This window comes from Artibeus jamaicensis, unplaced genomic scaffold (genome assembly GCF_021234435.1).
Source record: "Artibeus jamaicensis isolate MK-2021 breed Jamaican fruit bat unplaced genomic scaffold, CSHL_Jam_final contig_3126, whole genome shotgun sequence".
Classification (NCBI taxonomy): Eukaryota; Metazoa; Chordata; class Mammalia; order Chiroptera; family Phyllostomidae; genus Artibeus; species Artibeus jamaicensis.
Window position 1 is genome coordinate 1,137,869 of NW_026521723.1, and position 17,124 is coordinate 1,154,992.

The following is a 17,124-nucleotide window of genomic DNA, read 5'->3' on the forward strand; positions in this document are numbered from 1 at the left end:
ACACCAGCCAGGGCAATGCCACAACTTTATACATGAACTTTGTACAAAGGGATGTTGTGTATTGCTCTTGATCTCTCTAAAATCTTAGTGAAAACTAGTTTTTCCAATTCTGCTTGCTCTTCATTTTCTTTGGGAATTAGATACAGCTGATTTTGTTTAAGTCATAAATTTCTAAATAGATTGGAAGACAAAGCCTTTTGATTAATTCAACACAACGGCATCCAGGAATCCCACTGTCTGTTATTTATTTGCCCAAGAGAAATGGAATCATGTGTCTACAGAAAAAGTTGTCAAAGAATATTTACAGCAGCTGTATTCATAATAACCAAATGTGGAAACAGTCCAAATGTCTTACAAGGGAAGAATGGATAAGCAAATTGAGGCATATTCATACATTAGAATATTATATAGCAGTAAAAATGAATGAGTTACTAATTCGAGCAACAACAATATGTTTTTCAACATAATATATGTTAAGCAAAAAAAAAAAGTCAAACGCATAAACACTTGGCATAAAGTTTTTCCATTTATTTAAAGTTCAGCAATAGGGAGAACCATTGTCTGATGACAGAAATGAACAAGTTATTGCCTGAGGGTGGAAGAGGAGGAAAGGGGGCACATGGGAAGTTTCAGGGTTGATAGAAGTGTCCCATGTCTTGTTTGAGGTGACAAAGGTATACACAGTTGTCAAAACTTACCAAAACAGACACTTAAGGTTGTGTTTTTAGTTTACATAAATTACACATTAATTTCAAAAATGAGAAAAATGCGAACTAGTCTGAGAATTAAAATATAAGACAAGTCAGCTCAACTAATAAGTATTTAACAAGCACCTCTATCTTAGCCCCTGTTCAGGGAGCAGGGAACAAGAGAGGGAAAGAGCACCTCCCTGATGAATTCACAGACTAGGAAGGAGAGCAGATGTGGAAAAACAGACACTGACAAATATTATATTCACATGCAACTTTTTAGAAGAATGTTTCTCGAATGTACCTAGACATTTTAGAATTATATAATAATCATCTTAGGTAAAGGCTGGTGTAAGAAAAATGCCCACTCCCATATCCTGTATCCGTATCTTTGTGGAGACCTCTTACTTAATGGACTAAGCTTGGTTTCTGTGACCCATAGCTTGTGGCGGAAGTTAGGGTAAGTATTTCTAAGATGAATCATTTTGGGATAAGCCAGCTGACATGCTGTGACACTGTGATAATATTCAGGCAACCATAGAGAAGCCTATGTGAAGAGAAATGATGACCTGTGACCCGAAGTGGGCAAATAAGTGGGGCTTTCCTACAAGGATGTGAGCTAGCTTGAAAGCACATCCTCCCCCTAATCAGGCCTGCATATGGGGGTATAGCCCTGGCCGACTTCTTCACTACACCTCCCTGGAGACTCTCAGCCAGTCCCCCCCAGCTCAGCTACCCTGAAATTTCTAACCTCCAGAAATTATGAAACAATAAATACTTATTGTTGTAAGCTGCTAAAATTTGTGGTAATTTGTTACACAGCAATAAATCACCAATATATATGATCTTTCCAAAATGTAGAAGACAAGAGTTCATGGGTTAGTGAATGATTTCTGATTATAAATCGATCATCTCAATTTTTTAGTTTCACTGAAATATATTAGTTAATGAGTGTTTGAGAACCAAAAGATTTCTGACAACTTTGTAGTTTAATTACCAATTTATATACAGAAAAATAGTTTACTTACTGAAGAAAAAAATCTAGCCTTAATGAAAATTTATGGTATACATCAGTCTAGTTACCAAATTAAAATAGGCAAACTCATAATTTAATAAAAAACTTAATTGCTTCTCAAGTATAAAAGGTCAATTTTATATTATTGAATTTATTAATGAAAAAGTAAATGAAAATTAAAATGAATTCAAGTTAATATTCACAACTAATCTTCACTTTGAACTTCAAAATATATAACATAGTTGCAAATCATTATAGTTTAGAGATCACAACTTAATTAAAAAAAATTGCAGGGGTGATTTAGGCTGATTTTTAAATTAAGGCAATAGACTGAAAGTTTAGAGTAGTTGAGATTATTGCTCTGCCAGTTTCGGATGGCCAGTCTTTATTCCTTCTTGAATCTTTAGATTTCAAAATCATACTGCTCTTAACACTTCGTGTGAACTGACTGCTACATTAGGAAAACAGATCTAGGTGGCTATCACTGGAAGAGTCTGAGGTACCCCAAAGCATAAGGAGACCCCCTTTTCCCTTCAGCTCAGCAGAAACTAAGTAGGGTGTGGATCTTTGCCTGTGAATTTTTGCCAGGGCTTCCTTGGGGTTAGTGTAGTGGCTAAAGGAAAGGTTGTACAGACTTGATGGGACAATAGGATCATTTCTTACTTCTGGGGAGCTAGGAAGGGTTTTGCAAAGCTATTAAGATAATGTGAAGTTTGGTGTCATTCTTCATTTGGTTCCAGACCAATAAAGATGCACTGGGCTGCATCTGAGTCACATGGAGGGCTGTTAAAAACCAAATTGCTGAATTCCATCCCTAGAGATTCAGATTTAGAAATTCCAGCATATGGTATATGATGCTGTTGCTGCCAATCCAGGAATCACATTTAGAGAACCACCAATATATCTGGATTGTATTATTCACCTGTCTTTGGGAGAGCTGTCCTTGTGTCTTTGAGGTGGAGGGGAGGGAGCTAAACTACATTTCTAAGACACTCTGGTATTCAATAGTACCTTGAAAGTGAGTCTGGCCAATGAAATGTGGGTACTGTCTTAAATGCCATCTCCAGGGCCCACCCCTAAAACATCTCATGTGATACGCTATAGTCTTAACACTTTTTAGACAACTGTCTACGAAGAATTAAGTGGAGGCTTTTGAGAAAACCTTTCATTCTCTCTTCTGCTGACTATCCTCCTTTGAAGAAGACTGTGGAACCTAAACTGCACACTGAACTGTGTCATGACTACCAAATCCATGGGTCTGGCTTGGGCAACAGGACTGGCTCATCATGCAGCAGTGGGTGTATGAGATCAGAAGTGGGCATACGTCTGTGTGAGCAGAAGGCCCCTGCTCTTGCCTGTTCCTCACCCCACAACTACAGCCTCACAGAGGATTCCCTACGACTAGTTGATAGAGAGGGGAAGAAAGCATTTGGCCTTGTTTACAGATACTTCTGCGTAAGATGCCGACACAACTAAGAGTCAACTTACTCTAGTACTGCTGTGCCCTGGGCAGAACTTTGAACACATTGTTTTACTTGCCTAAAAAGAGGAGTATCCAGAAGTATGTATCTAAAGTGATTGCAGGGCAGTTCATTAAGAGTTTGGTTAGATGATTAGGGACTTAGAATTCATAAGGTCAAAGGATTGGTGACAAAAAGTCTGGGGAAAGTATGCAAATCGGACTCTTAGAATGGGACTGTTATTGTTAATTTATTTATGGAGGCTGCAGTGGTTAATTTTAGTGCAAACTGATTGAACCATTCTGGGTGTGTCTGTCAAAGTGTTTCTGGAAGAGATTAGTGTTTGAACGGGTAGACTGAATAGATTGTCCTCCAGAATTTGGCGGGCCTCATCCAGTCCATTGGAGGCCTGAGTAGAAGTAAATGTGGGGGTAAGGGAGAAATCACTCTCTCAGCCTGTTTTCCAAATCTTTTCCTGCACTTGGAGTGTGACTTACACCGTTGGCTCTCCTGGCTCACAGGCTTTCAGACTTGGACTGGAGCTACATAAACCACCAGCTTCCCTGGCTCTCCAGCTTGGAGAGAGCAGATGGTGGGCCTTCTCAGCTTCCAAAACTGTGTGAACTGATTGCTTATCATTTATCTTTATCTCTATCTTTAATCTGTCCCATTGGTTCTGTTTTTCTGGAGAGCCCTGAATAATACAGGGACATGGAGAATATTTATGTCACATGTAAATGTTCATCCTGCAGGCGAGACTTTCGATTATCAGGGAACAAAATGACCTACCCATGCCAGTCAGCCTCCTTCTCCAGCCATCCTGTGGTTGACCAGTGGGCTAGTGAGCAAGTGAGTACAGCTGCAGGAATAGAAGTTATTATTCATGGGCTCAAAATTTGAGCTTGCTTTAATCAAGACTAAACTAGCTGTCATCACTGCTATGTATCTAGCTTGCCAATAACGGGGTCCATTTTTAAGCCCCTGATAATGACCAATGACCGTGGGACATGCCAGCCAACAGGTGGCATATTGATCATGTTGGGCCTCTTCCAGCACAGAGGGAGCAGCGATTTGTCCTGACAGGAAGACATTTACTCTGTCTCTCTTCCCTTCAATGTTTCTTCTGGTGACATCATCCAGGGCTAACTGAATGCCTCAAGGTACCCCACATAATCTTACTTTTGACTAAGAAAGCTATTATACAATAAAAAGATAGAGGCAATAGTATTGTAGTTTTAGGACTGTATAAATGTAACTACTCCTTAACTAGGGGCAAGGAGCTGTACATTTGGCCCTTTGAAAGCAGCTGTGAGGCTGACGTAAACCCCAGTGAAAATGAATTTGACACCCCTGCTAAGCTAACTCTGTTAGTGGGGATCACTGGTTTTATCATATATCTCTTTGTATCAAAATGCAGGTGACCTAACAGAAGAGTGAAATGGCTTATTAGACACATGGTTTCAGAGCTGCCTGGGTGACAACACTTGTGGGGCTGAAGAATTGTCATACGTTATGCAATATATGTTTTGAACCAGTGGCTATATATATTTCTTCCGTAGCCAGAATACCAGAGTCCAAGAACCAGGAGGTTTAAGCACAGTGGGTTTATTCATTCTTACTCCAAATAATCCTCCCATAAAATTTATACTTCCTCCTCCTGCATCCTTTGGTTCTACTGGTATAAAAACTCTTATTTCCAAAAAAAAAAAAATTGTAACAGGAGACTAAAGTTATGTGTATTTATTTATTTTTTTCTGGCAATTTATTTCCTCTTGAAATACCAGCCTAGAGAATCCCTATAGTATCCTTCAAGTTTTCCTCTTCCAAAAGTCTCTTTTAGAGAAAATAATAAGGAGAAAAGTATAGCAGAGAGAGTAAGTGTGGTAAATTGGAGCATGGGGTTATCCAGAGTTCAGGGCCTGAGTTTTAATGTTTTTAATTTTAATTTTTTATTAATTTATTTTTATTGCTGTTTGAATACAGTTGTCTTCATTTCCTCCCACCACTCCCACACACTTCAGCCATCCCCACCTCCCACCCTTGATCCTACCTTCCTTTGGCTTTGTTCGCTTTGTTCCTGTGTCCTTTATACATGCTCCTGACAACCCCTCCCCCTTCTCCCTTATCCCCTCTCACCTCCACTCTGGTTACTGTCAGTTTGTCCTTAATTTCAGTGTCTCTGGTTATATTTTGCTTGCTTGTTTGTTTTGTTGATCAGGTTCCACTTATAGGTGAGATCAAATGGTATTTGTCTTTCACCACCTGGCTTATTTCACTTAGCATCATGCTCTCCAGTTCCATCCATGCTGTCACAAATTTCTATTTAACTGGAAGCTGAGACTGCCAGCTGGTTCCTTTAGCCTCCTCAGGTCACTAAACCAACAAACAAATGATGGAGTTGCTCTCCTGACACATGTGTCCAATTCCAGTTGTCAAGGGGAAATGGAATTGCTGCTATACCTTGTGGAAAGGGAGAGTGGAACCCAGAGAATTCTTTTAGATATCTCTTGGTGTTGGCCAGTCATATCTGGGCTGCACAGTCTTTGCTTGCTGGTTCTCAGACTAACCCAACAGTACAACATCAAATCTGTTCTCTTATTACTTAAATGCTGACTTAGTGGTTTCTAAGAGATTTCCCCAATATCCAAGAAATAAAATTTTGTTGCAAAACTAATATTAATCTACCTGTAAAAAAAAAGGCATGCACTGCCCTCTTACATGTCTTTTCCAGCTGACTCGCCTCTGAACAATAACATGCTTCTTTTGGTGGTGCCTGTATGAACTTCCCCAATCACACTGCCCCTTCCTTTTGAGTTCCTTTTTCTATCCACCCTCAGAGGTTTTCTATTTCCCTTCATCCTTGATCCCGATGTTTGCGGAGCTGAGCTTCCCCCTCACTAATTTTATGTTCATGAAGTCCCAACATAGCCCAATCTAGTAATAACAATAATTGTGTTTCTAAGCTTAACATTGTATTATGATTATTTGGCCTGAACCAAAAGTAAAATACATGGTAAAGGAGTCATAGAATGTTATAGTTGGAAGGGATAAGAGGAGTCCAATTTAGTCTGATCCTCTCATTTCATAGATGAAAATAATGAGGTCATTAGGATCACTTAGTGCCCTACTAAGAACTGATAACTAAGCATGATTTTCGGTCCATGCAAATGGCGCAAACATCATGTTGATGTTCTGCTATTAGTTATAGGATATAAATAGAGATTTGATAATTATCATGTCCCAAATTTTATTTAATAATCTTTCATATATGCACAGACTTTTAGAGCTATTAAATAACTTGTTAATTATTACCTACACTAAAAAGCAATTATATGTTCTTTTCAAATCCTATCACCCACCTTTTTAAGAGAAGCTTTTATTTTATTTCCCATTTTCCCACACAACTGTTAAGACTGTTGCAAGAGACTAAAGCACAGATTTTTTAAAAAAAATCGAAGTAGGCAAAATAATTTTTTTATTTTCTTTTTTCATTGAATATATTGGGGCAACATTGTACAATTACATAGGTTTCAGGTGTACAATTGTATAATCCATCATCTGCCCATTGTATTGTGTGTTCATCACCATAAGTCATCTTCTTCCATCACCATTTATCACCTCCCACGCCCTCAACCTCCCACCACCCTTCTTCCCCTCTGGTCATCACCATGTTGTTGTCTGTGTCTATGAACATTATTTTTTCTTTAGTTTCTTCCTTGATATTTTTTTAGTCTACCCTAAATTATACTGATTCAGGACAAAGATATTTTCTGAAAATTACCTATTGTTCTGTGACTACCCACTCAGGCAAATCTCCACTTTACTGATTTAAATGATATGAGAGATGGTTAGTGGAACTATATATTGGATTAGCTTTCTTGGTTTTTGATATCTGAGGCATCAACCCTACTAATGAATGGAGCCTGTCCTATATCTATTGGCAGCTACACATAAAGGCTGGTTAAACTTAATGCTGAGTGCCTTCAGTAATGGGTAAAATTACAGAAATTCCTGGATTACTTTGGGGGCTATTCACAAAAGCCATGTCTGGACGTGTAAATTGGAAAATTGAAACAATCTATGTATCTTGATAATTCAAATAAATGTTCTAACATTTACCTTAATTGTCTTAAATTTACAAGAAAATGTGTTATTTTTTATGTTTGAATTTGCATGAAAACTGCCTCAGTGTTTATTACAATTTACACGTCCAGATATAGCTGTTGGGCAATGCTAATAGTGACAGTTTCTATTACGTTCCAGGCAGCATTAGGTGATTTTCATATTATTTTTATCCCTCATACCAACCCCACAAATGAGGCATTGTTACTCCATTTTACCCATGAGGAAACTAAATGTACAGAAGCTACAGGATTTATGAAGAGCTTGAAGTAATAATTTTCTTTGAGGAAAATTGGCAGCATGATGAAAAAACAGAACATGTTGTTAAGTCTCAGGAAATGAATAAATGTTAACAACATTATTTATCAGTTTGAAAAGACAAGAGGCAAAGTCCAGAGTCCTTGCTCCTCTTAACTTAGCCATAGTAGGATAATGATTTTGGTCTTTATCGTCCTTTCTTTGTGAGTTTAAATCATCGTGGCCATCCTTTTTTTAAAGTTTAATTTTATTTTCCAGATCTTCAAGTGATTAAGTTGAAACCCAAAGGCTTTCAAACAAAAAGGTATTGAGGTCTATATAAAACAGCATATATCAAAATACTAGTTACATTCTCCTTCTAAGGCAGTTATTTTCACAACCAAGCTATATGAGGATGCATTAACTGGCTCAGTTTTGACAGAGGCAGTCTGTGCTTGTGCTCAAATCCCTCGAATACTGATGGAATTGTGATTACACCCTGAAAAGAAAGAGTCTGAATACAAATTTTAGAGGGCCGGAAAGTGTTTAATGTCTCATTGTTTGCAACCAGATTCTAAATCACATTCAAGTTGATGACTCTGATCTTCATATCAATGCCCAAATGGAACAGAAGAGAAAAGCCAGGAAAGCTGTTTTCTGGGTGAAGCACTGATTTTGTTCTCATATTACCAGCAAGAGACCATTTGGGATATTTAAGCCTGAGGTTGAGTGCTGTGCATTTGTTAGAGCTCCTCAATGTTTGAAATGGGTTTTCCCTTTGGGGAGCTCAACCATTTGGACAAGTGCTACATTAGATCAAAAGACATGGGAAGAGGTATTTTGCACACAGATTGAATTTTTTTTTGGCAAAATAACATAGCCTTTTAGTACAACATTGTCTATTCTCTACTGAGTGTCCTTTTTTTTAAAAATAGTTGGAGTCTTTTCCAGTAAGTGTCAGGCTTTATTTTCATGTGGCAAATTGGCTAGCAGCCACCTGGAGATCATTTGAGATGAAAGCTGGCCTTATGGGATTTGGTTTCTCAGCTCTAGTTGATACTGTTTTCTACTTTATTAAATGTTGATCAAATTTCTCAATGTATTGAGATTCTCCTCATTTGATTTTTGTGTTATTTGTTTGACAAACACAAATATTAAAATAAACTTTTGGTTGTATTGATATCCTGTTAAAAATATTATGAAACTACTAAAAAGAAACTGTGCCTGTAGTTTTTTTTTTAAATCTCCTCTAATGGAATGAAAGGTGGCCTCATCAGCACCTTCAGCTTTTCATCATCATAAATAATTTGATGGGATGTATGAAAAACCCAAATTGTTTTTTTAAACTATAATGAATGGTTAATCTAGCATTTAAAACAATGGCCACATTTTGTTTCCAAATCATGATACTGACCCCTTTTGGGTGAACATGGTTTATGAGAGCCTTGAACACATGTCCTGGGCCACATTCTGAGGTGAAACAGCATCGGGTAGTTGAACAGAGCACCAGGAAGAGTGCCATCCATGGGGAAATATTAAGAAGTAAAGAAAACAAGGAAAATAAGTGTCCTATCTGCTTTCCTCTACCATGCATTTAGAATTCCTGGCACGACTGATCCAGTTTTCTCCTGTCATCATTGGCAATTGCCACCAATCATGGCTAATCATCTACTTCCAAAAGGAAGAAAGTTGGCCAAGGTGCACTTGGAACTCCTGCTGCTGCATCCCTGGGGATGTTACCGGAAACTTAACAAATTCCCATGTCCAAATACTGTCTTCTGATACAACATGATGGAAAATTGGAGCAATTACTCAAATAATACGTGCAAACAGTACATTTTCACCTTCATTTTATTGAAGAAAAATCTGCGACTCTTAGTAAGTCTTTTCTGACTTTTAAAACTTATCGCTAGAACCATTACCTTTTCTGCAATTTTACTTAATCAATGTTTGAATCCATCTCTACAGCCTGCTCTCCACAGTTCCTGGAATCCATTGCTAGATAACCATTTTAATTGCAAGATGCAGTTAATTGCTAGATAACCATTCATTGGCTTTAAAGCCAATTTTTGAAAATTTTAATTGTTGTTCAAGTATAGTTTTCCATCTTTTTATTTTCTTTATAAATATGAGGCAGAATAGCATAGCAGTTACAAGGACAGGAACTGGGTGAGTCACTGCCTGAGTTCAAATACCACCTCCTCCACTCAATGGCTCTAGACTTTTGATATATCATTCAACTCTCTGGGGACTCATTTTTTTTAAATCTACAAAATGGGAATAATATTACTAATCTCAAGAACTGACATATACTTGTATACTACTCGTTAAAACTCTGAAATTCTTCTACACTGATTGGTAAACAGCTGCATTCTCAAGCCCCCTGAATGTCTCCCCTTCTCCCTCCCACCTCAGTGTGATTTTGCTCTCCCCACTGATTTTGCAAGAGCTTGCTTGCTCAGTAGGAGGCCTGCGGGGCCTTGGCCAGGACTATGTTCAACATCTGCCTCACATGTCAGTGTGCCCATATGGTACCTGTTAATGAATGTTTTTAAGATTACCCTCTTCAGAGAGTCATTGCGAGTTTTATTGAATTTTTTAATTTTTAATTTTTATTTTATTGTTTATGCGATTACAGTTGTCCCACTTTTTCCCCTCTTCTACCCCTCCACTCAATCCACTCCCCATTTCCATAAACAGTTCCTTGGGTCCTTCATATGTGTTCTTTGACTAATACCTTCACCTTCTTTCAATCGTCCCCAATTCTCCCCCTACCCCTTACAGCTGTCAGTCTGTTCCATGATTCTATGCCTCTTGTTCTATTTTGCTCATTAGTTTATCTTGTTCATTAGATTCCTCTTGTGAGTGAGATCATATGGCATTTGTCTTTCACCAACTGGCTTATTTTGCTCAGCATAATAGTCTCCATTTCCATCCATACTGTCAGAAGAGGTAGGAGTTCCTTCTTTCTGTTGCATAGTATTCCATTGTGTAGATGTATCAGTTTCTTTATCCATCCATCTACTGATGGGCACTTAAGGTGTTTCCAAATCTTGGCTGTTGTAAATAATGCTGCTGTGAACATGGGGGTGCATAAATTATTTTGAATAGGTGTTTCTGGATTCTTTGGGTATATTCCCAGCAGTTTAATTTTTAGTTTTTTGAGGCAATTCCATACTGTTTCCCCACAGTGGCTGCACCTGTCTACATTACCACCAGCAGTGCACTAGGGTTTCTTTTTATCCACATCCTCACTAGCACTTGTTTGTTGATTTATTAATGATGGCCATTTTGGCAGGTGTGAAATGATATCTCATCGCAGTTTTAATTTGCATCTCTCTGATGGCTAGTGATGTTGAACATTTGTTTTCATATGCTTATGGGCAATCTGTATGTCCTCCTTGGAGAAGTATTTATTTAGGTCCTTTGTTCATCTTTTAATTAGATTATTTGTATTCCTAGTGTTGAGTCATGTAAGTTCTTTACAGATTTTGGATATTAAACCCTTATCCAAGGTATCATTGGCAACTATATTCTCCCATATGGTCAGTTCCTTTTCATTCTGATGATGGTTTCTTCAGCAGTGCAGAAGTCTTTTAATTTGATATAATCTCATTTATTTATTTTTTCTTTATTTCCCTTGCAATGTGAGATATATTGGAGAAAATATTGCTGTGTGAGATATCTGAAATTTTACTGCCTAAGTTTTCCTTTGGGATTTTTATTGTATTACAACTTATATTTAAGTCTTTTAACACTTTTACTTTATTCTGGTGTATGGTATAAGACAGAGGTCTAGTCACTTTTTTTGCATGTACCAGTCAATCTAGTTCTCCCAACAACACTGATTGAAGATACTGTTCTTACTCCGTTGTATGTTCTTCCTTCCTTTGTCAAATGTCAATTGATCATAAAGATATGAGTTTATTTCTGGGCTCTCCATTCTGTTCTATTGATCCGTGTATATGTCCTTATGCCAGTACCAGATTGTTTTGATTATAGTGTTGTAGTATAGTTTGATATCAGGTATTGTGATGCCTCCAACTTTATTCTTTCTCAAGAATGTTGAAGGTATTTGGGGTCTTTTTGCTTCCATATAAATTTTTGGAATATTTGTTCTATATCTGTGAAATATGCCATTGGTATATTAATAGGAATTGCACTGAATCTATGATTACTTTGAGTAGTATGGACATTTTAATGATGTTAATTCTTTCAATCTCTGAACACGGTATATGTTTCCACTTATTTGTTTTTTCTTCAATTTCTTTCTTCAGGGTTCTATAGTTTTCCAAGTACAGGTCTTTTGCTTCCTTAGTTCAATTTATTCCTAGGTATGATGGTGAGTTTTAAATGAGTTGATATAAATTTATGTATTTAGAATAGTTCTGGAATCCATTAATCACTGTCCGAGTGGATCTTATAAATAGATGGTAAGTCTTCTGTGTATTTTGCATATTTTTCTGCAGCCTATGGCAGTAAGTGAGCAATCTAGTCCATCATTCCTTTTGAGAAATTAAATTTAGTTTAACTTAATTTTATTGTGGTAGGGACACTTAACATGAGATATACCCTCTTAGCAAATTTTCAAGTGTACAATATGAGATTGTTAACTATAGGCACACTGCTGTACAGCAGATCTCTAGGACTTATTGATCAATGTAACCATTGAACAATAACTTCCTATTTCCTCCACCCTCAGCTCTTGGTAGCCACCATTGTACCCTCTGTGTCTATGAGTTTGACTATTTTAGATACCTCATGTAAGTGGAATCATATAGTATTTATTCTTCTAAGACATTATGTAGTCTTGGTAGATTGTATATCTAGGAATTTATCTACTTTCTAGGTTATTTTGCTTATTGGAGTGCATTTTTTCACAGTAGTCTCTTATTATCCTTTTTCTATCTGTGGCATTAGTTATAATGTTCCTACTTTCATTTCTGATTTTATTTATTTGAATCCTCTCTTTTCTTAGTAACTCTAGCTTGTCAATTTTGTAGATCTTTAAAAAAAGAAACCCTCTTAGCCCTGGCTGGTGTGGCTCAGTGGATTGAGTGTTGGCCTGAGAACATAAAGGTTGGCAGTTCAATTCCCTGTCAGAGTGTATGCCTGGGTTGTGGGCCATGTCTTCAGTTGGGTGCAAACAAGAGGCAACCAATTGATGTTTCTCTCACATACTGAACTTTCTTTTCCTCTCTTTCTCCTCTCTCTGAAAATAAATAAATAAACTCTTTAAAACCCCCACAGTTTTGCCATTTTTCTTTTGTTTTATAGTCTCTATTCCATTTATTTCTGTTCCAAACTGTATTATTTTCTTATTTCTGATAAATTTGCGCTTAGTTTGTTCTTCTTTTTATAGTTTCCTGAGGGGTAAAGTGAAGTTGTTTATTTGAGATCTTTCCTCTTATTTAATACAGGGACTTATCACTATAAACTTTTCTCTTTAGTACTGCTTTTGCCACATCACATAAGCTTCAGGTGAGTTGTGCTTTTGCTTCCATTTATCTCAAGGTATTGTCTAATTGTTTTATTCTTTCTTTATCCATTAGTGGTTCAAAGACATGTTGTTGAATTTCCACATAGGTGTGAATTTTCCAGTTTTCCTTCTGCTATTGATTTTTTTGTTCACACCATAGTGGTAGGAAAAGATACTTGGTATGATTTCAATCTTCCTAAATTTGTTAAGACTTGTTTTGTGACCTAAAATGATTTTTCTTAAAAAAACAGTCCATGTGTACTTGAGAAGAATGAGAATCCTGCTACTGTTGGGTGCAGTATTCTGTGCATCAAGTACTTTCTGGGTTGCGGGCACTGTCCTGGGTATTTGGAAGATGTCCATGAACAAAAAAAATTCCTGCTGTGGTGGAACTTGCTTTCCAGTTGAAAGATACCTAAAGTAAGCAGTGACAATGAAAAAAGTAAAGTATAGTATGCCTGCAAGTGATAAATGTGCTGACTCCTGAGTCTCCAAAAGGCTACGGTGAACCTCTTGATTAAGCAAAGTTAAGTTTGTTTGACTTAATGCAGAAAGGGAGAGAACATCACCTTGACAGTTTGAGTAGTATCTGAAAAGGCAGCAGATTGCTGAAGGGTCTTTATAATGTTTGGAGCCTGGGATCCAGTAGCTTAAGACATGTTTTTCAGGGTGGGGAATCCACTGGAATTGGACAAAGTTTGTAATATAGTAGTTTGGGTCAATAGAGATTCTCAAAATTAGACTCCTTTTTAGTAAGTGTGAACAATATATTGCCTGACAGGAGAGAGAAATGCCCAAGTAAGTATACTGCTTGGCTTAATCAGTTTGCATGACTTGAAGCAAAGATTGAAGTTATTATTATACACAACCTTATCTTCTGGAGCAAAAATGTCCTGTGCTGTGTTTTTTAAAATATATTTTATTTATTATGCTATTACAGTTGTCCCATTTACCCCCTTCATTCTCCTCCACCCTGCACACCCTCTCCCACCCACATTCCCCCCCTTTAGTTCATGTCCATGTGTCATAAGTTCTTTAGCTTCTACATTTCTCATACTATTGTTGCCCTTCCCCTGCCTATTTTCTACCTACCATCTATGCTACTTATTCTCTGTAGCTTTTCTCTCCCTCTCCTCTTCCCACTCCTCTGTTGCTAACCCTCCATGTGATCTTCATTTCTGTGTTTCTGTTCCTGTTCTAGTTGTATGATTAGTTTGCTCTTGTTTCTGTTTTAGGTGTGGTTGTTAATGATTGTGAGTTTGCTGTCTTTTTACTATACATGTTTTTTATCTTCTTTTTCTTAGATAAGTCCCTTTAACATTTCATATAATAAGGGCTTGGTGATGATGAACTTCTTGAACTTGACCTTATCTGAGAAGTACTTTATCTGCCCTTCCATTCTAAATGAAAGCTTTGCTGGATAGAGCAATCTTGGATGCAGGTCTTTGCCTTTCATGACTTGGAATACCTCTTTCCAGCCCCTTCTTGCCTGCAAGGTCTCTTTTGAGAAATCAGCTGACCATCTGATGGGAACTTCTTTGTAGGTGACTATTCCCTTATCTCTTGCTGCTTCTAGAATTCTCTCCTTCATTTTAATCTTCGGTAATGTGATTATGATGTGTCTTGGTGTGTTCTTCCTTGGGACTCTCAGAGCTTCCTGGATTTCCTGGAAGTCTATTTCCTTTGCCAGATTGGGGAAGTTCTCTTTTATTATTTGTTCAAATAACTTTTCCACTTATTGCTCTTCCTGTTCCCCTTCTGGCCCCCATCATCTAATTTGGATGTTGGAATGTTTAAAGATGTCCTGGGGTTTCCTAAGCCTCTCCTCATTTTTTTTTTGAATTCTTGCTTCTTCATTCTTTTTTGTTTGGTTGTTTCTTCCCCCTTTCTGTTCCACTCCATTGATTTGAGTCCCAGTTTTCTTCTCATCACTATTGGTTCCCTGTGCAGTTTCCTTCATTTCACTTAGTGTAGCCTTCATTTGTTTCATCTAATTTGCAACCAAATTCAACCAATCCTGTTAGCATCCTGACCACCAGTGCTTTGAACTGTGCATTGGATAGGTTGGCTATCTGTTCATTGCTTAGTTGTATTTGGTGTGGAGCTTTGATCTGTTCTTCCATTGGGGCCATTTTTTTTTTTTTTTTGTCTAGTCTGGTTTGTTACATATGAGGGGTGGCTGGCAGCCTTAGATGTTCACCAGGGTGGGGCAACCCAGTCGCTGGGTCGTGAAGCTGTATGTGTAGGTGGGGTCCGAGAGGGAACAATGGCACTTGCTCCACTCTCTGCTGGATCTCAGTCCCCTTTGCTGCTTCCCCCGAGCAAACTGGGCCTTTCTGGTGCTGATTCCCATGTGGGTGGGCTTGTATACATTCTAGGACCCTGTGGGTCTCTCCAACAAACTCTCCTTGCTCCTCACCCCCCACAGGTGTTTTCAATTGGTGGTTCGAAGCTTTATTTCTACACTCTGGGACCCTGAATTGCGAGGTCTGTCTCGCTCCCCAATTTCACCTGGTTTATTTGTGTGTGAATGTGGGATTGCCTGGTCAGCTGCCTTGCGTTCAGTGCCTTGCTTCACAATCGCCACCTCACTGGGTCTGTCCATTGCCACCCTGTGCTCTGGGGTCTGCCAGCCGCTGCCTTTGTGCCCACGGTCCGCCCACTGCCTTCTTGCACTTACAAGGTGCCTTTCATGCTGGTGCCACTGTGTTTTGTGCTGCGACTCCTCTCCATCAGCTGCCCGACTCCACCCCTCCTACTGGTCTGGATGCATGTGTCTATTTTATCTCCTTGGTTGTTCAACTTCCATACAGTTCAATTTTCTGTCAGTTCTGGTTGTTATTTTGTTTCTAAATTGTTGTTGTCCTTATTTTGGTTATGTGAGGAAGCAAAGTGTGTCTACTTACACCTCCATCTTGGCTAGAATTTTTCCTTTGTCGTGTTTATATTGGGCCCTCAGGTCTCACTGCTGTGGGTAGGCTCTATGGCTGCAGATGTTCTCAACTCTCAAATGCTATGGAACAAGGAAAATAGAGAACATCAACATAAGTGATGAAGATTCCAGGGAGAGGAGAAGTTATAGTGTTAAACTGGGTGGTTGCCATTGGCTTTGTAGTGAAGGTGATATTTGAATAGGCTTGTAGCCAAGTTGGATGTCTGGTTTATTTAATTTTTCTAGATTTAGTCTGGGTTAAAGTTTACTGTCAGCTATGTATTGTTTATAGTGGTCAAAAATCCTACCTTGTCCTTAATTTTTTTCAAATATTACTAACGAAAAATATGTCTTGGATTTGAATTTTCTGTATTCTCTCCATATGGAGCTTTATTCCAATTAGAGAAAACTGGTTTAAATGTAGGTAAACAAGAAGCTCAAAGAAGGGCCAGCTATTAAATTTAAACATTCATCATGGGAATGTTTTTGAAATTCTTCTTTTCTGTTTCATCTGCCTTTTAGTAAAGCAAAGTATACTCTAAATCTAAAAGGAAGCATCTTTTCTTCTAACCTGTCTTCATTTCTCTTCATTGACAATATCCCAATGGAAACACCCATTCAAACAACCGACTAAAGATTTGTGCTTTTGTTTAACAAAACACTATATTCTCCAAATTTGCTTTGTTTTCAAACATTCTTAGAAATTAGTTTCAACTTCTGCATTTTAAGAACCATTATTTCATGCGGTGGATAATTTTTCTTCTTTTTCAATCTCACGGTCTTGGTAACCACTTAGCAGGAAGATTTGCACTGTCTCTAACCAGTATTGTGGGAAAATCTACTTTGAAATGAATCTATTGAATTTTATCAAAAGCTAATGTAAGCCAAGCAGGTACTTTTTGTCCTTTCCATAAGCCACTATATTCATAAAGAAAACAAATGGAAATGAATCATTCTCATTTATTATTCAGCAAGATAGTGTTTTGAGTATTTTTTTCTTTTTCACAATGAAGAGTAGTCATAGCAAAGCTAAAAACCAACACACTGCGATCTAGTGTTAGATTCATCTTTGAGCCATAAATGAGCTTTCTGTATTCAATAGATTACTGAAATACAGAAGCACTTTCCATCAACCATATGTTGGTAAGGCACACTGCGTAACACTGGGATTCCAAATAAGAGAGACAGCA

General features: G+C 37.8%; 1 protein-coding gene across 3 annotated transcripts in view; it reads left to right on the forward strand.

The window, feature by feature from the left end:
• ZPLD1 (zona pellucida like domain containing 1) overlaps nt 1-17,124 on the forward strand; it is a 148,717-nt gene that overhangs the window by 12,405 nt on the left and 119,188 nt on the right. The window lies entirely within an intron of this gene.